The 20,650-nt window shown below is 42.4% G+C and overlaps 3 pseudogenes; all 3 read right to left on the reverse strand.

The window, feature by feature from the left end:
- Positions 1–4,816: 4,816 nt before the first annotated feature.
- On the reverse strand, positions 4,817–7,030 carry LOC116656489 (annotated as a pseudogene).
- Positions 7,031–7,750: 720 nt separating this feature from the next.
- LOC116656490 lies at positions 7,751–9,770 on the reverse strand (annotated as a pseudogene).
- Positions 9,771–12,020: 2,250 nt separating this feature from the next.
- Positions 12,021–20,310, reverse strand: LOC26515115 (annotated as a pseudogene).
- Between the last annotated feature and the right edge of the window lie 340 nt (positions 20,311–20,650).

Here is a 20,650-nt window from a genome sequence, read left to right on the forward strand (position 1 = left end):
TATTACGCTTTGAACATATTTTTCGACGCTTGCGTGCCGTGGAAATATCCGTCCGCTTCAACGAATCCGCCTTGGTATACAAGGCACCTTATAAATTTAAAGAATAGTATGAGTAGACTTTTAAACAAACATAGATTATCTGGCTGTACAGTTAGTTATTCAAGATACTTAGTAGCTCGGTCCAATTTCACCGTGCATAACGCAGAATGTTATAGGAGTTATATTCGCCGCTGCAGGATTCAGTTTACTCAGGATCCGAAGCAGTTTTATAACTTTGTAAACACTAAGCGTAAACATGTATCTTTTCCCCCTCTGCTTACGTTTGAGAACTCTTATGCGAACACCGATCAGGCAATGGCCGATCTCTTTGCACAGTTTTTTCAAACTACCTATTCACCTAGCAGCAGTTTAGCTCAGCCTTACACTTATAATATCCAATCAGCCAACCTTATATTTTGCCCATCTTTCGATCAAAGTGGTGTGTTATCGGATCTTCTTAAGGTCAAGCCCGTGTATTCGCCAGGCCCTGATGGAGTACTAGGCTCTGTTCTGAAGAACTGCGCCGAGGCTCTGTGCAAACCGCTCGTTAAACTTTTTAATCTATCGCTGGAAACTTCGATCTTTCCCCTTATGTGGAAGGAATCTTTCATTAATCCGCTGCATAAAAACTGGGAAAAATTCGACCCTGCAAATTATATAGGCATCTCTAAATTGTCAGCAATTCAAAAGCTTTTTGAAAAACTTATCACTCCACGTTTGCAACACCTAAGTAGTTAAATAATAACTCCGTGCCAGCATGGCTTCATGAAGCGCCGTTCAGTATAAATTCACTAGCGTCCAGTCTAGACTTCAATCCGATTTGGATAAACTTCAAAATTGGTGTTTAGCAAATAACCTAAAGCTTAATGGATCGAAATGTAAACTTATGTCTTTTTACCGATCTAGTCCTCACCAGGCTCTCTATGGGAACGCCTTAGAACGATTAACTCAGGTTAACGATCTAGGTGTCCTATTAGATTTGAAACTTAAATTTACCGACCATGTATCTACCATGGTTAATAAAGCTATGGGTGTGCTTGGTTTTATTAAAAGATAGTCAAAAGAATTTAATGACCCGTACATAACTAAAACGTTATATACATCATTGGTCAGTCCGATTCTTGAGTATGGATCGTGTGTCTGGAGTCCTCAATATGGAGTACACCAAGATCACATTGAATCTGTACTGTAGGGGACTTAATTGGGATGCAAATCTTTTCCTCCCCTCTTATCATAGTAGACTTTTACTAATCAACTTACCATCATTAACAAATCGTAGAACGATGCTGGGTGTCATGTTTTTATATAATCTTATTTATGGAAATATAGACAGCCAGCATTTACTAACACGCTTAAATTTTAACATTCCTAGTAGAAGGACCAGAAACTTTCGTCCTCTGCTCCTCAGCCATTGTAGTTCGACATATTGCCAACACGATCCGTTCAGGGTATTATGTTCGGACTACAATGGTCTCTACCTCATCTTGTCACTTTGCCCTACTAACAATCTTAAATCGCTTATATTAACCGCCTTATCTGTGCAACACTTTTCCTCGTAATATCTTTCTCCTAATCCTCGCTTATCTATCTCGGATCTATTCCCGCGTTTCGAGCCGTACGTTACGCGGCAGCGTCCCTCGGTCGGTTGGACGGGAGGTGGGCTGTACGTATGCAGTGGGAACCGCGCAAAACTGTTTCTATGTTCAAAAGGTATCTATTGCAGGTTCCGCTTGTTTGTTAAAGCTTTACAGAAATTGCACTCGCACACAAATTCAAGATGTGCTGGTGTGCAGCAGCTCTACAAATAACCTCCCCAAATCTCATGCGCTACAAATACCAGCACAGCGCATGCGAACGGGGGAGAAATAAACGAAACCAGAACTGCCGATACCCCGCCGCTGCTCCTCAGATTTAGAATATAAATTATTTTACATAGCTTCGCCTTTATCTGCTTGGCTCAACATCTTCCCACCGTTGAAGGCTGGATCTTCAATAGAATCCTTGAGAGGCAGCAGACACAACCTTGTCACCGCACGCTTAGTCGTTCCAACCGCTGTCTTAAGTATGGCTACACGGTTCACTTAGTCACGCCCAGGAACCAGCTCCAGTATCCTGGCCAGAGGCCACTTCATTGGGGGTAGATTCTCATCCTTCTAGTTGGGGACTGTGTCCCCAACAGAAATTACAGGGGTGTGCCATTTGAAACGCTGCTGCAACAGCGTGAGATACTCCTTCTTGAAACGGGTCCAGAAAACTTGCTGCAAGAAGGAGACTCTCTCTGCCACCCATCTAGACGATTAAAGTTTAGGGCAGTTACGTCCGGTTCGATGAACGTTGAAGGTGGCCCGCCATTTAGAAAATGAGCCGGAGTTAGCACATCTAGGTCCACAGGATTTTCTGAAATCGACACAAGGGGACTAGAATTAATGGTTGAGGCACAACAAAGTCCTCAATTCTTCGAAGCCAAGAACTGCGGGACTAACTGCCCGATAAAGGTGGTGTTTCTTTACTTATGCTTCCCACAGACCGCTAAAATGGGAAGAGCGTTGAGGAATAAACCGCCACTCAATAGACTGCGACAGGCAAAAATCGTGCAGAGAAGCCTGGTGATCCTGAATGAGGAATTTTTGTTTCAACTCCATAATCGCTCGTTCTTGGCACCCACAATATTGGTGGCGTAATCCGACCACATCTATCTGGTTTTACGTCGCCTTCGCTCACAAAACATTTAATAGGGCCATTATTCCGAGTCTCTGTCAAGCGGGTCTGAGGGCGGAACCAATGTGCGCAATTTTAGTAAGCTTATCTCTTCCTTAAACTCGGTAAGCTGGACGACGCACAAGATCCTGGACAGAAATCCCTTCGTGACGGATGCGGCGGCAAAATTTGTAAATGTAGGCGAGGACTCTCTGCAGGGAGGGAAACGAGTTGGCAAACTTTGACAAAGCGGCGATATCCCTGGGTAGAGCCGTAATGGTTGCCTTTTCAGCCACAATAGCTATGGGCCAATCATCTTTGGAACCACGAAGGAATTGAGGGCCTTTGGACCAAAGCTGGGAGTTTAATAGCTCAATGGGAAGAGAACCTCTTAACATTAGATCAGCTGGATTAAAAGCAGTAGGAACATAACGCCGTTTCATTGCCTTGGCTCCATACTGAGCTTGGTTGGAAGGCCTGATTGAAGACGGACGTGGTGTATGACGAAGTGGGCCTCGCAATCGAGCTCCTCCTTAGTAGCCTGAACGATAGGCGCAGTGCAGGCATCCAGTTCCCAGAATTGTAAGAAGATAATCGAGGCGATCGTCAAAAGGGTTTGCAGAGTGAGCAGGAGTCATTTTACATGAGGCGGCCAAACGAGGTTTTCCTGGGGTGCCACCTCCTCCAGAAACTACCCATCCAAAACGTGTCTTCTGCACCAGAGGCAGACCGTCTGATAGCTGGATTTGCCCTATTGAGAGCAGATCAGAAAACAGGCTTGCTCCAATCAGCAGATCCACACGCTAAGCTCTGTGGAAGTTCGGATCAGCTAGAACTACATCGGTTGACGCTCTATGATGTGAGACGCGCCAAATGTACACACAATATGTGGATAGGCGTGACTTCAGGCAAACGTTAACCGATGCTCCATCTGTAGTGAGTTCAGCGTCTCCAAGGCCAGTCACTGCTACAGAACATTTGGACCGATAAAGCTGAAGAAAATCATTTCAGAAATCATTTTCAATCAAATTTCAATGTTTTTATTCGAGGGTTCAATCTAATCAAACTCGCAGCCGCTCAAATCAGTGCCAAAAATACAAGTAAATCAAAGCTTAGCAATAGAAACTCAGAACAATGCATTAATCATTTCGCTGGCAAGAGGCGAAATGATAAACGAAATGATTACTAGTTTTAGGTTCTCGGGTATGAATATGTTAAACTGAGAATATGTTTTGGGAAATTTTCATGTTAATAGCGGCATCTATGCCGAGTCCGGCTGCTGACTAGGAGGCTCTATAAGAAATTGGCAATGAAAATAATCCAAGGCACTCACACCCCTTGCCAAAAAATATGAAGCCATATTTTTGGAGGGAATACCCTCAGGGTCAACCCGGCACAGAGGAGTCGAAAAAAGATTTTATTTCACCTCAATGCAGTAACTACATGAGACAATTTTATAATTCCTTATAAATTTATATTCGTTATTTAAAAAAATGAGTATAAAAAGATATTAAAATATTAATTTGAATTTTTGTTAACTTTAAATAATATTACACAAGGACAAAAATCAATCACAAAAAAAAATTTCCAGAGTGCACCTATTTTCAACTATTTAACTGGAAACGGTAATGTTGAGCTATCAGCGTTTTGATAGCGGCCGAATTAATAGACAAGGTTCAATTTTATAATTCAATTTATTGTGGGTCAATTTAACCCCAAAACAAATTCCGCGGCCGAACCAAAACAATGCCGAATTACAAGTGCCTAAAACCCAAGAGCTTGCGCAGAAGCTCCGCCAAAGCTCCCAAAGTGCATGCGCTACAAATACCAATAAAGCGCATGCGAAACTGGGAGACAAAACAAAGAAGAATACATGCTGACAACAACAGCTGCAGCTAAACATTTTATGATTATTTTAAATGCACTTTCTGGTGGCTGCTTGGCCCAACATGTAAATTTCCCCCAAATAAGGCAACGTTAACAAACATTTTGACATATTAATGACATATTTCCTATGCATCAATATATTTTTCAGCCGGAGTTCTTCAAAAATTTGTGACTCATAAATTTGCGGACCATGTGCATTTTATTTGGGACTAGTTAATATTTAATTCAACTAAGAATTTCTCAGCTTTTTTTTATATTGGTGTGGTTTATTCTTGCGAGTTAAAATAACATACATTTACATTTAGAGAGCACGCTTTCTTTTCCCAAGGAGCATTTTTTAGCTGATGTTCTTGATGTTTGGAGAACTATCACGTATTGTATCTGAAAGTTCAATGGCTCCATCAGAAACGGTTTCAGTTAATTTGGCCGCCGCGGCCATTGCCTCTCGGCGCTGACGTTCCATTTCCAGAGGCTCTTTGAGCCTCGCGCTTTAATGCTGCTGCCGTGTTCGCTGGTGCCAATTTTGATCCGGGTATAGTATTACTCGTTCCAGAAGTTTTCGCTTTTAAAGCTCCTGTTTTTGCGGTTTTTATCGTTTTTATTAAGGTTTCCTCCCTTAGCAAATCAATATTACGCTTCCAATCATTAGCGTTTACGTGGTCAATATCAGAAAATATATTTTCCACATGAGTAACTTTTAAATAAACAATGTTCCAAAAGCCCTGTAGGTCGTTCGCTGTCGTGGAAAATTCGTCCTCGGGCGAGCGATTTAGGTTATTGTGACAAAGCCCCTCAAACTGCTTCATTTTCTGTGATACTAAAAGACTGGCCTTTCCCGACGCAGATCGGAGAAGCCCGAATGTGTCCTCTGATATATCGGGATTATTAACCAAAGCATCCGAGTATTTGTGTGCGAGGGGGCCAGCGCTAACAGGCGAGCTTGCTCATCCTTAAGTATTTTAAGAAAGTAATCCCCGTCCTTGCCGGAAGTAGGAAGGATAATTTTGGTTGTGCTATCTTATTCCCCTAAAATCATTTGCACTGGTTTTAAGGGATCGTGATCCACCACATCCACCTGTGTAGAAATGTCTGGAGATTCATCAGTTGCAGGCTGCAGAGCAGAGATGGAACGAAGACTTGTTCTTTTGGGCGTCACCGTTGGCAACTGAGATCTAATCTCGTAACTTAGATGCCTAAATACGGGCAATTCCACATCGACATTTTGTCCACAAGAACCAGACGATTCGGTCGATCGCGCTGTGCCAGACTGAAAGCAATTGTTCTGAAGTTTTCTTCTGAACTCTTCATAATCTATGCTGGGGAAAAATTGCTTAAATTTTCGAGCAATATGTCCAGAAGAATGGCTGACACCACACTGGGACTACAATTGGTGTCATCAACCCTCAACATCGCTGCACTGGGAGGAACATTAGATCTCTTAACATTAGATCAGCTGGATTAAAAGCAGTAGGAACATAACGCCGTTTCATTGCCTTGGCTCCATACTGAGCTTGGTTGGAAGGCCTGATTGAAGACGGACGTGGTGTATGACGAAGTGGGCCTCGCAATCGAGCTCCTCCTTAGTAGCCTGAACGATAGGCGCAGTGCAGGCATCCAGTTCCCAGAATTGTAAGAAGATAATCGAGGCGATCGTCAAAAGGGTTTGCAGAGTGAGCAGGAGTCATTTTACATGAGGCGGCCAAACGAGGTTTTCCTGGGGTGCCACCTCCTCCAGAAACTACCCATCCAAAACGTGTCTTCTGCACCAGAGGCAGACCGTCTGATAGCTGGATTTGCCCTATTGAGAGCAGATCAGAAAACAGGCTTGCTCCAATCAGCAGATCCACACGCTAAGCTCTGTGGAAGTTCGGATCAGCTAGAACTACATCGGTTGACGCTCTATGATGTGAGACGCGCCAAATGTACACACAATATGTGGATAGGCGTGACTTCAGGCAAACGTTAACCGATGCTCCATCTGTAGTGAGTTCAGCGTCTCCAAGGCCAGTCACTGCTACAGAACATTTGGACCGATAAAGCTGAAGAAAATCATTTCAGAAATCATTTTCAATCAAATTTCAATGTTTTTATTCGAGGGTTCAATCTAATCAAACTCGCAGCCGCTCAAATCAGTGCCAAAAATACAAGTAAATCAAAGCTTAGCAATAGAAACTCAGAACAATGCATTAATCATTTCGCTGGCAAGAGGCAAAATGATAAACGAAATGATTACTAGTTTTAGGTTCTCGGGTATGAATATGTTAAACTGAGAATATGTTTTGGGAAATTTTCATGTTAATAGCGGCATCTATGCCGAGTCCGGCTGCTGACTAGGAGGCTCTATAAGAAATTGGCAATGAAAATAATCCAAGGCACTCACACCCCTTGCCAAAAAATATGAAGCCATATTTTTGGAGGGAATACCCTCAGGGTCAACCCGGCACAGAGGAGTCGAAAAAAGATTTTATTTCACCTCAATGCAGTAACTACATGAGACAATTTTATAATTCCTTATAAATTTATATTCGTTATTTAAAAAAATGAGTATAAAAAGATATTAAAATATTAATTTGAATTTTTGTTAACTTTAAATAATATTACACAAGGACAAAAATCAATCACAAAAAAAAATTTCCAGAGTGCACCTATTTTCAACTATTTAACTGGAAACGGTAATGTTGAGCTATCAGCGTTTTGATAGCGGCCGAATTAATAGACAAGGTTCAATTTTATAATTCAATTTATTGTGGGTCAATTTAACCCCAAAACAAATTCCGCGGCCGAACCAAAACAATGCCGAATTACAAGTGCCTAAAACCCAAGAGCTTGCGCAGAAGCTCCGCCAAAGCTCCCAAAGTGCATGCGCTACAAATACCAATAAAGCGCATGCGAAACTGGGAGACAAAACAAAGAAGAATACATGCTGACAACAACAGCTGCAGCTAAACATTTTATGATTATTTTAAATGCACTTTCTGGTGGCTGCTTGGCCCAACAGGTAAATTTCCCCCAAATAAGGCAACGTTAACAAACATTTTGACATATTAATGACATATTTCCTATGCATCAATATATTTTTCAGCCGGAGTTCTTCAAAAATTTGTGACTCATAAATTTGCGGACCATGTGCATTTTATTTGGGACTAGTTAATATTTAATTCAACTAAGAATTTCTCAGCTTTTTTTTATATTGGTGTGGTTTATTCTTGCGAGTTAAAATAACATACATTTACATTTAGAGAGCACGCTTTCTTTTCCCAAGGAGCATTTTTTAGCTGATGTTCTTGATGTTTGGAGAACTATCACGTATTGTATCTGAAAGTTCAATGGCTCCATCAGAAACGGTTTCAGTTAATTTGGCCGCCGCGGCCATTGCCTCTCGGCGCTGACGTTCCATTTCCAGAGGCTCTTTGAGCCTCGCGCTTTAATGCTGCTGCCGTGTTCGCTGGTGCCAATTTTGATCCGGGTATAGTATTACTCGTTCCAGAAGTTTTCGCTTTTAAAGCTCCTGTTTTTGCGGTTTTTATCGTTTTTATTAAGGTTTCCTCCCTTAGCAAATCAATATTACGCTTCCAATCATTAGCGTTTACGTGGTCAATATCAGAAAATATATTTTCCACATGAGTAACTTTTAAATAAACAATGTTCCAAAAGCCCTGTAGGTCGTTCGCTGTCGTGGAAAATTCGTCCTCGGGCGAGCGATTTAGGTTATTGTGACAAAGCCCCTCAAACTGCTTCATTTTCTGTGATACTAAAAGACTGGCCTTTCCCGACGCAGATCGGAGAAGCCCGAATGTGTCCTCTGATATATCGGGATTATTAACCAAAGCATCCGAGTATTTGTGTGCGAGGGGGCCAGCGCTAACAGGCGAGCTTGCTCATCCTTAAGTATTTTAAGAAAGTAATCCCCGTCCTTGCCGGAAGTAGGAAGGATAATTTTGGTTGTGCTATCTTATTCCCCTAAAATCATTTGCACTGGTTTTAAGGGATCGTGATCCACCACATCCACCTGTGTAGAAATGTCTGGAGATTCATCAGTTGCAGGCTGCAGAGCAGAGATGGAACGAAGACTTGTTCTTTTGGGCGTCACCGTTGGCAACTGAGATCTAATCTCGTAACTTAGATGCCTAAATACGGGCAATTCCACATCGACATTTTGTCCACAAGAACCAGACGATTCGGTCGATCGCGCTGTGCCAGACTGAAAGCAATTGTTCTGAAGTTTTCTTCTGAACTCTTCATAATCTATGCTGGGGAAAAATTGCTTAAATTTTCGAGCAATATGTCCAGAAGAATGGCTGACACCACACTGGGACTACAATTGGTGTCATCAACCCTCAACATCGCTGCACTGGGAGGAACATTAGATCTCTTAACATTAGATCAGCTGGATTAAAAGCAGTAGGAACATAACGCCGTTTCATTGCCTTGGCTCCATACTGAGCTTGGTTGGAAGGCCTGATTGAAGACGGACGTGGTGTATGACGAAGTGGGCCTCGCAATCGAGCTCCTCCTTAGTAGCCTGAACGATAGGCGCAGTGCAGGCATCCAGTTCCCAGAATTGTAAGAAGATAATCGAGGCGATCGTCAAAAGGGTTTGCAGAGTGAGCAGGAGTCATTTTACATGAGGCGGCCAAACGAGGTTTTCCTGGGGTGCCACCTCCTCCAGAAACTACCCATCCAAAACGTGTCTTCTGCACCAGAGGCAGACCGTCTGATAGCTGGATTTGCCCTATTGAGAGCAGATCAGAAAACAGGCTTGCTCCAATCAGCAGATCCACACGCTGAGCTCTGTGGAAGTTCGGATCAGCTAGAACTACATCGGTTGACGCTCTATGATGTGAGACGCCACAAATGTACACACAATATGTGGATAGGCGTGACTTCAGGCAAACGTTAACCGATGCTCCATCTGTAGTGAGTTCAGCGTCTCCAAGGCCAGTCACTGCTACAGAACATTTGGACCGATGAAGCTGAAGTTGGCTGGCCAGCCGTAATGTGATAAGATGAACTTGTGAGCCGTAGTCAAGTAGCGCTCGACAAGGAAGAAAGGCTCCTGATCTGCCATGGAGCTCAGCTTCATTGGCCGGATCCAAACCGGAAGCGAGAACGAAAGTGGCGCTACATAATTGCTCGCAAGGATGCATGTCGGCGATTGCAAGTTGGGCAGCGGGAGTAAGAGCATCCGCGGGGTAAGTGCTCAGACTTGAGGCACACAAAGCAAAGGGCAAGTCGGCCTACGTCGGCCCGCCTGATTCGCTGACAAATGCAGAGCTAAGCCCAAATCCACCGCCTCCAGGGTACGGCACCATTGTTCCAGGAACCGAGCCATAGATTCCCAAGTTGGCAGGCTGTCATCAGTGATTCCTGCCAAAGAGTCTTCCCATTTGCCCTTGGTGGCAGGGTCCAGCTTTTAGAAGATGATCTGGATGAGGAGGCACCCTTGAATTTAGGCCGACGTCTCGGAATTCATGAGGGCCCGCATATGTCCATTGAATCGGTTGGATAACTCCCGAAGAGTAGCAACGGATCCCGGCTCAACCACCCTTAGCTGCAGGATCTCGTTGATGTGAGCCTGGAAGATTAACCGTCGGCTGCTAAAACGGTTGCGCAAAAGGTCAAGGGCAACATCATAGTTAGCGTCGGACAGGAAATGAGCCACATGAGCTTCTCCATCTTGGTCAAGTGCGGGTGACTGTCAATGGCTGTCCTAAATAGGGCGCAGAAATCCGGGCGCAGAAATCCAGAAATAAATATGGCTAAATGTTGGCATTGGCAACGGGGGCAATGAGGGGGCAGGCCTATATGGAGCGGTTGAAATCCCAGCACCACTGGTACCATCCAAACGCGTAGAGGGAGCAGCAACTCTAATGGAACGCTTGGCCACCTCCACCTGGATGTGTGGCCTGGAGAGAACCGCAAAAATAAATCGCTCCCGATCTCACTGTAGTTTAGCTCCTCCAGTTCCTCCTGCAGCGTGATGAAGCGATCGCGCAGACTCGAGGGTCAGAATAGTAGAATCGTCGGTCTGTATCGCAGCCTTGACCTTCCGATGCAGGACCTCCATTTCCTGGCATTTCACCTCTGCGCGTCTCCGCAGCACCCTCTCACGGATTGACGCAGCAGATGCAGTAGCTTTAGCGCCCGACTCCATTGTGCAATTAAATTAAAATACAACTTTGTGACAACAAAAGCAACGGCGCTTTAGTGGTTCTTTTAATGCTGATCACAATAATCGACCGGGATGAAATCACGTCGGGGTCACCAAATGTTAAGCTATTAATTTTTTTTTAATAGCGGCCAAGTAAATAAACAATTTCAGAAATCATTTTCAATCAAATTTCAATGTTTTTATTCGAGGGTTCAATCTAATCAAACTCGCAGCCGCTCAAATCAGTGCCAAAAATACAAGTAAATCAAAGCTTAGCAATAGAAACTCAGAACAATGCATTTGTTTATCATTTCGCTGGCAAGAGGCGAAATGATAAACGAAATGATTACTAGTTTTAGGTTCTTGGGTATGAATATGTTAAACTGAGAATATGTTTTGGGAAATTTTCATGTTAATAGCGGCATCTATGCCGAGTCCGGCTGCTGACTAGGAGGCTCTATAAGAAATTGGCAATGAAAATAATCCAAGGCACTCACACCCCTTGCCAAAAAATATGAAGCCATATTTTTGGAGGGAATACCCTCAGGGTCAACCCGGCACAGAGGAGTCGAAAAAAGATTTTATTTCACCTCAATGCAGTAACTACATGAGACAATTTTATAATTCCTTATAAATTTATATTCGTTATTTAAAAAAATGAGTATAAAAAGATATTAAAATATTAATTTGAATTTTTGTTAACTTTAAATAATATTACACAAGGACAAAAATCAATCACAAAAAAAAATTTCCAGAGTGCACCTATTTTCAACTATTTAACTGGAAACGGTAATGTTGAGCTATCAGCGTTTTGATAGCGGCCGAATTAATAGACAAGGTTCAATTTTATAATTCAATTTATTGTGGGTCAATTTAACCCCAAAACAAATTCCGCGGCCGAACCAAAACAATGCCGAATTACAAGTGCCTAAAACCCAAGAGCTTGCGCAGAAGCTCCGCCAAAGCTCCCAAAGTGCATGCGCTACAAATACCAATAAAGCGCATGCGAAACTGGGAGACAAAACAAAGAAGAATACATGCTGACAACAACAGCTGCAGCTAAACATTTTATGATTATTTTAAATGCACTTTCTGGTGGCTGCTTGGCCCAACAGGTAAATTTCCCCCAAATAAGGCAACGTTAACAAACATTTTGACATATTAATGACATATTTCCTATGCATCAATATATTTTTCAGCCGGAGTTCTTCAAAAATTTGTGACTCATATAAATTTGCGGACCATGTGCATTTTATTTGGGACTAGTTAATATTTAATTCAACTAAGAATTTCTCAGCTTTTTTTTATATTGGTGTGGTTTATTCTTGCGAGTTAAAATAACATACATTTACATTTAGAGAGCACGCTTTCTTTTCCCAAGGAGCATTTTTTAGCTGATGTTCTTGATGTTTGGAGAACTATCACGTATTGTATCTGAAAGTTCAATTGCTCCATCAGAAACGGTTTCAGTTAATTTGGCCGCCGCGGCCATTGCCTCTCGGCGCTGACGTTCCATTTCCAGCAGCTGCGCTCTTTGAGCCTCGCGCTTTAATGCTGCTGCCGTGTTCGCTGGTGCCAATTTTGATCCGGGTATAGTATTACTCGTTCCAGAAGTTTTCGCTTTTAAAGCTCCTGTTTTTGCGGTTTTTATCGTTTTTATTAAGGTTTCCTCCCTTAGCAAATCAATATTACGCTTCCAATCATTAGCGTTTACGTGGTCAATATCAGAAAATATATTTTCCACATGAGTAACTTTTAAATAAACAATGTTCCAAAAGCCCTGTAGGTCGTTCGCTGTCGTGGAAAATTCGTCCTCGGGCGAGCGATTTAGGTTATTGTGACAAAGCCCCTCAAACTGCTTCATTTTCTGTGATACTAAAAGACTGGCCTTTCCCGACGCAGATCGGAGAAGCCCGAATGTGTCCTCTGATATATCGGGATTATTAACCAAAGCATCCGAGTATTTGTGTGCGAGGGGGCCAGCGCTAACAGGCGAGCTTGCTCATCCTTAAGTATTTTAAGAAAGTAATTCCCGTCCTTGCCGGAAGTAGGAAGGATAATTTTGGTTGTGCTATCTTATTCCCCTAAAATCATTTGCACTGGTTTTAAGGGATCGTGATCCACCACATCCACCTGTGTAGAAATGTCTGGAGATTCATCAGTTGCAGGCTGCAGAGCAGAGATGGAACGAAGAGTTGTTCTTTTGGGCGTCACCGTTGGCAACTGAGATCTAATCTCGTAACTTAGATGCCTAAATACGGGCAATTCCACATAGACATTTTGTCCACAAGAACCAGACGATTCGGTCGATCGCGCTGTGCCAGACTGAAAGCAATTGTTCTGAAGTTTTCTTCTGAACTCTCCATAATCTATGCTGGGGAAAAGTTGCTTAAATTTTTGAGCAATATGTCCAGAAGAATGGCTGACACCACACTGGGACTACAATTGGTGTCATCAACCCTCAAAATCGCTGCACTGGGAGGAACAACTAATATATCATGAAAAAGGGCTGTGGTGACCCTATCATAATTAACCACTGATTTCCAAAAACAAATCAAAGTAGTTGTACTAACGGAAATAATGCCCAATCAAACATTTCACCCTATTCAAGCGCCAAGAAATATCCCACGTCAGTTACGCTTAGCCGATCCTTTACCATCCAACCAGGACATCAAGTATCTCACCTCATCCTCTGCCTTATCACAGGAAGCGCCTGTTCAACCCGAGCATACCCTTGAAGAACCCAAGTAAATTAAGCTTTTATACATTCTTTGACTACGACTCCGGGACCTACCGTTCAAATATCCAGTTGAAATGGATTAAATAGCGCTGGGTGGTACCTTAGTAAACACTAGTGAAAATCCTAATAAAAAAATATGTGAACGAAAAATCAAAAAATATTAATATTCTCTGAGCGAAAAAATAAAAATTAATAATAATCATTAATTTGTGACCGAAAAAATATAAATTAAAAATTACCATTATCATTTTCGCTCAAAAATTTCACTCAATTCATATTTTTGGGTCATGTATTAATTTTTTTTTGGACATATGAGTGCACATTTGGACATCTCTATAGACCAGGTATATAGGTCGAAATTAACACTATGATTTATCAGGGATCACTCCACTCAAAAATTAGAAAAAAACAGAAAATCAGCAATCCTCTTAAGAATAATATATTTTCAATTTTGAAAAAAATTTGTCGACATGCATAAACATAAAGACGTGTATGATACGGAAGTGGATGCGATGACCAACGTAGAGTGGGCACCCAAAAAATTCGGTGCCGATGGGACAAGCTGAAGTCAAAAATTAGGGTATAGATTTAGTCACAGAAGAAAATCTCCCTCTAGCAGTTCTGAAAACACTGACTACTTTAATCTTTCGTAACTTAGATATTCCAGCTATAGCATCAAGCAGGTATATGATGGCTTATCTAAAAACATAATTTTTTCATTAAAAGTGTCCAATACATCGCAAAATCTGCATTAACTTATTTAATTTCACGAATAGTAACTTCGATTAGTACTCGCTTGATGAATTGCAGTGCCTTTATAATTTTGAATGTTTTGGAGGAGTGATAGAGGAAAAATCATAGTGTTAATTTGGATCTATATACCTGGTCTATGGAGATATGGTACTTATATGTCCAAAAAAATTTATACATAGCTCGCAACCATGAATTGAGTGATATTTTTCAGCACAAAAAATAAAAATCACAAATAATGTTTATTTTTTATTTTAATTTTTTCGCTCAGAGATTAACGATTATTGTTGATTTTTATTTTTTCTCTTAGAACGTAGTTATTATTCTTGATTTTTATTTGTTTCGCTTAGAAACTAATTATTTTTTTGTGATTTTTAAAATAAAAATTATAACCTTAATCATTATTTGGTTATAATTTGTAAACGATCCAAGATTTCACTCAGACGGATTTGATTTTACCGGCGGGGTGGTTAAAGTTTGAGGAGATCTTGCCAGGGCTTGCCAAAGTTGGCACACACGGTTGGGAATCCTCCCGGTGAGGGAGCCTAATTTTTCCTAATCAAACTCTTATTTTTTAATCACTTTTACTCCAAGGGGTTACGTCGCTTTTGCACAGTTCTATTCCACTCTTTCCTAGTTTGATGTTGGAATGCCCTTTCATACGGGAAGAGCAAAGTCAAATATGTACGTGTACTGCTCTGAGCATTGGCAAGACAATTAAAAGAACAATTTAGCGTAGTTTAACCATACTTAACAAAGTTTCAATACTTTTAGAGTAATGCGAAGGCATTTGTTGTTGGATTGCCGAAAACTTTTCACTGCATGAAATCACTCAAAGGAAATTGCTAAAATGCTGGGATGGGATGATTGATGATTCCCATCATTTTCGGATGGGAATTTTATTAAATCAGTTTGCGAAAATATGGTATTTATATTTAAATCTTTATAAATGTTTCCACAGAAAATGTTTTAATTATTTTTTTTTTGTAAAACGATTTGAAATAAAAAAAATCTCGGCCAGATGCGAGAATACGAAGAAAAATGAAATTCGGTAGCAGACAGGAAATGCAACCTTTAATTTGTTCCATTATGGCAGGTGCATCTGAAAAAGCTGAGCCTATCAATATATACGTACTTATCAACACTTATAATTTTTCAACACTGAGTCAACACTGATTTTTCAACTATTAATGGAAACTTTACATTAAAATGCGATGCCAAATTACTTAGCTGAAAGTAATAACTTGAAATAACCTTATCACTTATTTCAAACGATTTAGGTCTGTGTGTACCGATAGGTCGTTCCATCGAATTTATATATTCTTCGTGACTGCCCGAGCCCAGAAATAACACCGACAGCTTCATTTAATAATATCCCTTTTTCTTTCTAGCTTGTTTACAAGGCTGTAAGGGTGAATCTCACCGGAGTTGGCTCCTCCGCCGTATCCCCGCTGGCTCTCCGAATGCCCATTCCGGGCTTCCCTGGCCGGCCCTTGTTATCCGTTTTAGCAGACCTATTGGCACACCTATAGGTGTTAAAATGCTAGAATGCCTTTCAACAGAATTTATTTTTGGCCATATTTTTTTTAATCTATAAAATTTAATAAACATTGGCTGACTGTATCTTATAGCTTGCATAACTGAATGATTACAAATAACGTTACTTTAGTGTTTTCTTCAAAGTTAAACCTAAACTTTCTTCAGAATTTTTATGGATCATTGCTACCATAGTAATTTCCAAATTTATCAAATTTCTATAAAGTAAATGAATCTGAACAAGAAAGGAAAGCTAACTTCGGGCGGAGCCGAAGTTTATATACCCTTGCATCTTATAATATTAGATATATAGTGGATCGCATTTTATCGACCGATCCTTAATTAATAGACCAAATTATTAGGCCGAATTAATAGAACAGGTTCAATTTTACAATTCAATTTATTATGGGTCAATTTAACCCCAAAACCAATTCCGCGGCCGATCCAAAACAATGCCGAATTACAAGTGCATAAAACCTAAGAGCTTGCGCAGAAGCTCCACCAAAGCTCCCAAAGTGCATACGCTACAAATAACAATAAAGCGCATGCGAAACTGGGAGACAAAACAGAGAAGAATACATACTGATAACAACAGCTGCAGCTAAGCATTTTATGATTATTTTAAATTCATTTTTTGGTGGCTGCTTGTCCCAACATCCTCATCCCATTGAAGGGTGGGCCTTCAATAACACTGTTGGAAGGGGCAGCAGTCACATCATTGCAGTGGTTTTTCCGTGGGCTGTCTTCCCTAGCATAGAGCGCCGACACATCCCGTGATAGTTCACAGCGTACAGAAACCACCCAGCCAAATCGAGTATTCTGAGCAATGGGGAGCTCCACTCGCTGCGTTTTGTGGAAGTTGGGATCAGCTAGATCCATATTGCCAGGAATCTTCCAGCCCGAAGCATCTATGTCCTGGCTAGGCTGATAGTCCGTTATATGTGAAGCTACAACAGCCTCAATTTCCACTGAATACGTGCTAAGGCGGGACTTCAAGCACACATTAATGGATGCTCTATCCGTTTCAAACCCAGCGCCGCCGAAACCGGCCACCGTTGTGGAGCATTTGGAGCGGCCAAGCTGAAGTTCATTCGCCAGCCGCGGCGAGATGAGCTGCACTTGTGAACCGGAATCCAATAAAACTCGGCAAGGCAAGAAGGCTCCAGATCGACCACGAACGAGTACATTGGCTGTTGGCAGGAGCACTAGCTTAGCATTGCGATCCATAACAGGTTTGATGGAGCGGGATGGGTTCGCAACAGAAACGGAACCGATGGGACGGAAGACTCGTGTAGGTGAAATCTTCCCGCGAGGGTGCTACAAAATATGATGACGCTGATTGCACGTCAAGCAGCGGGAAGCTGAGCATCCGCGAGCGAGATGGCCATCCTCCAGACAAACAAAACAGCGAGCCAGACGCCGCACTTCGTCGTACCGCTCCTCAATTTGCAAAGCGCTTCTCAAATAAACTTTGAACAAGAAGGAAGCTCGTGCACCTAAATACCACACAGGGCGCATAGAGCAGGACGGGCGTTAATAACCATGCACTAAGATTGGTTATTCGAAGATCTACCTCGGCCCCTTTGGTTAGCTGGTGGATACGACGCCAAAGAAAAGTCGACGCATTCAAGAGTCCGGCACCTTTGCTCCAAGAATCGTGCCATGGACTCCCAAGTAGGAAGGCTGTCGTTACTTCCAGCGAGAGTGTCTTCCCACTTGGCCTTTGTGGCAGGATCCAACTTCTGCAGGATAATCTGAATGAGCAAGCATCCTTGGATCTCGGCAGCGGATCCGGAACTCATAAGAGCCCGCATATGCCCATTGAACCGATCCGATAGCTCCCGCAAAGTAGCAACAGACCCTGGCTCGACCACACGAAGCTGCAGGATCTCATTAATGTGAGACTGAAATATTAAACGACGATTACTAAAACGATTGCGCAATAGGTCAAGGGCCACATATTAGTTCGCGTCAGTAATTTCCAGAGGTCTCACCGTATCCAAGGCTGACTCGCGCAGGCATGAAATGAGACACCGCTTGGGAACCTCCACCTTAATTTCCACTTGCACATCAGTCGCCAGCTGCGAGAATCTCCAATACAGATACTCCCGATCTCGCTAAAATGAAGCTCCTCATACTCTTCATGAAGCGCGGTGAACCGCTCACGCGAACGCTTCTCCACTGCGCCATAATGGTACAATCCTCAGTCCGCGCCGCAGCCTTCACTTTATGATGCAGCGCCTCCATCTCCTGGCAGGTCACCTCTGCTCTTCTTCGCAGCATCCTTTCCCGGTTTGCGGCACCAGCATAGTCCAATAGTCTCAGCTCCAGACTCCATTATTCGATTAAAATGCAACTTGTAACAACAACAACAAGGGCGTTTTCTTGGGACTTTAAATGCTGATCCCAATAATCAGCCGGGATGAAATCACGTCGGGGTCACCAAATGTTGAGCTATGAGCGTTTTGATAGCGGCCGAATTAATAGAACAGGTTCAATTTTACAATTCAATTTATTATGGGTCAATTTAACCCCAAAACAAAATCCGCGGCCGATCCAAAACAATGCTGAATTACAAGTGCATAAAACCTAAGACCTTGCCCAGAAGCTCATCCAAAGCTCCCAAAGTGCATACGCTACAAATAACAATAAAGCGCATGCGAAACTGGGAGACAAAACAGAGAAGAATACATGCTGATAACAACAGCTGCAGCTAAGCATTTTATGATTATTTTAAATTCATTTTTTGGTGGCTGCTTGGCCCAACAACAAAGTTATGGCATTTCCGATCAATCAGTTATATGGCAGCTATCGGATATTTTTTTTTTTTTTTTTTTTTTTTTTTTCTCCTATTACTCCGCTTGGGAGCTTAGGGCATTTACAAGGACTTTGAACCTGACTCTGTTTGGTGCAGTTTGCTTAGCGTAATCCCACGTGATGTTGCTGCGGGATAATTCTTGTATTATAGTACGGCGCCAGGTAAGCTTGGGGCGGCCCACTCTTCTGCTTCCCTGTGGGTTCCAATCCAGTGCCTTCCTGACTATGCTGTCTGTTTTCTTCCTGAGTGCGTGACCTATCCATATCCATTTTTATACCCTTGCAGAGGGTATTATAATTTTGGTCAAAAGTGTGCAACGCAGTGAAGGAGACATCTCCGACCCTATAAAGTATATATATTCTTGATCAGGATCACCTCCTGAGTCGATATGAGCATGTCCGTCTGTCCGTCTGTCCGTCGGTCCGTCTGTCCGTCTGTCCGTCTGTCTGTTTCTACGCAAACTAGTCTCTCAGTTTTAAAGCTATCGAGTTGAAACTTTGCACACACCCTTCTTTCCTTTGCAGGCAGTATATAAGTCGGAACGGCCGGGATCGGTCGACTATATCCTATAGCTGCCATATAACTGATTGATCGGAAATGCCATAACTTTGGTGTTTTTTAAGTTAGAGGGTTGGGAGTTTCTACACATGTTATATTTGACCAAAATATCTTATGTACAAAATTTCGTAAGGATCGGCCGACTATATCCTATAGCTGTCATAGAACGATCGAAATTGGCATAACTTTGGTGTTTTTTAAGTTAGAAAGATGGGATTTGGTACAGATTCTATTTTGGGGAAAACAATCTGATCTGCCAATTTTCATAAGGATCGGCCGACTATAAACGATCCGCTATATATCTAATAAAATAAGATGGGTGGCGCCACCTAGCGGACTGCGACTGAACTGCAAGGGTATATCAACTTCGGCTCCGCCCGAAGTTAGCTTTCCTTTCTTGTTTCTTCTTGATTTGGTGATTTGGTGAGCCTCCCCCGTGTTGCGCCACAGGTCACTGTTGGAAATTCTGTTGGGCCAGAATATCCCACATATGATCCTGAGGCACTTGTTAATGAATGACTGCAGCTTTATCATCATCCTTTGGGAGGTTAGCCACGTCTCAGCTCCGTACAGAAGAATGGATTTTACACACGCATTGAAGATCCGCAGCTTTGTTCTTCTACTTATTTGCTGATTTCTCCAAATGCGGTGCAATCTTCCGAATGCAGATCTTGCCTTGCACAGTCTGCTCTCTACATCTTTTTCCACTCCACCACTGGATGATATTATGGTGCCAAGGTAGGTAAAGTGGTCGACGAAATCGACTGTTTTACCGCTGATGGTGATGCTACCTTGGTTGGAGTTATTAAACCGCATCGCCTTGGTCTTTGATGCGTTGATGGAGAGGCCTACTGCGTTGGCTCTCTTCTCGAGGTCGGACACCTTGGCTTGTATATCGATGAGTCTGTGTGATAGGAGGCATATATCGTCGGCGTAGTCTAGGTCTTCAAGGTGTTGTGTGAAGCTCCAAGTTATCCCGCGTCGATGCATGCTTACTTCTCTCATGATCTCATCAATCACCAGGTTGAACAGTAGGGGTGATAGAGGGCAGCCTTGCTTGACGCCAGTGTTCGTCTGAAAGGGTGCTCTGATTTTTCCGTTGTGCAGTACTGCCAGGTCCGCATCATCATACATAGCTCCTACTATGTTTACGATGTTGATTGGCACTCCTTTCCTTGCAAGTGCACGCCATATCGCCGCCCTGTCTATAGAGTCAAACGCTTTTTGGAAGTCGATGAATAGAAGGTATAGTGGCGAACGCCAATTTACGGCTTGTTCGGTTATTGTGCGTAGCGTGTTTGCCTGGTCTACGCAGCTCCTAAGTGGTCTACCTCCTTGTTCATCTCGAATTGTTGGCTCTAGTTTGTCTCCTTTTTTTGGTAGCTTAACGATTACTCCTCTCTTCCAAGCGTCAGGAACTCGCTCACTTTCCCATATATCTTTGAAATGCGGGTGCAATGTTTCGGCCATTAGT

This window comes from Drosophila ananassae, assembly GCF_017639315.1.
Source record: "Drosophila ananassae strain 14024-0371.13 chromosome Y unlocalized genomic scaffold, ASM1763931v2 tig00000120, whole genome shotgun sequence".
In the NCBI taxonomy this organism is placed as follows: domain Eukaryota; kingdom Metazoa; phylum Arthropoda; class Insecta; order Diptera; family Drosophilidae; genus Drosophila; species Drosophila ananassae.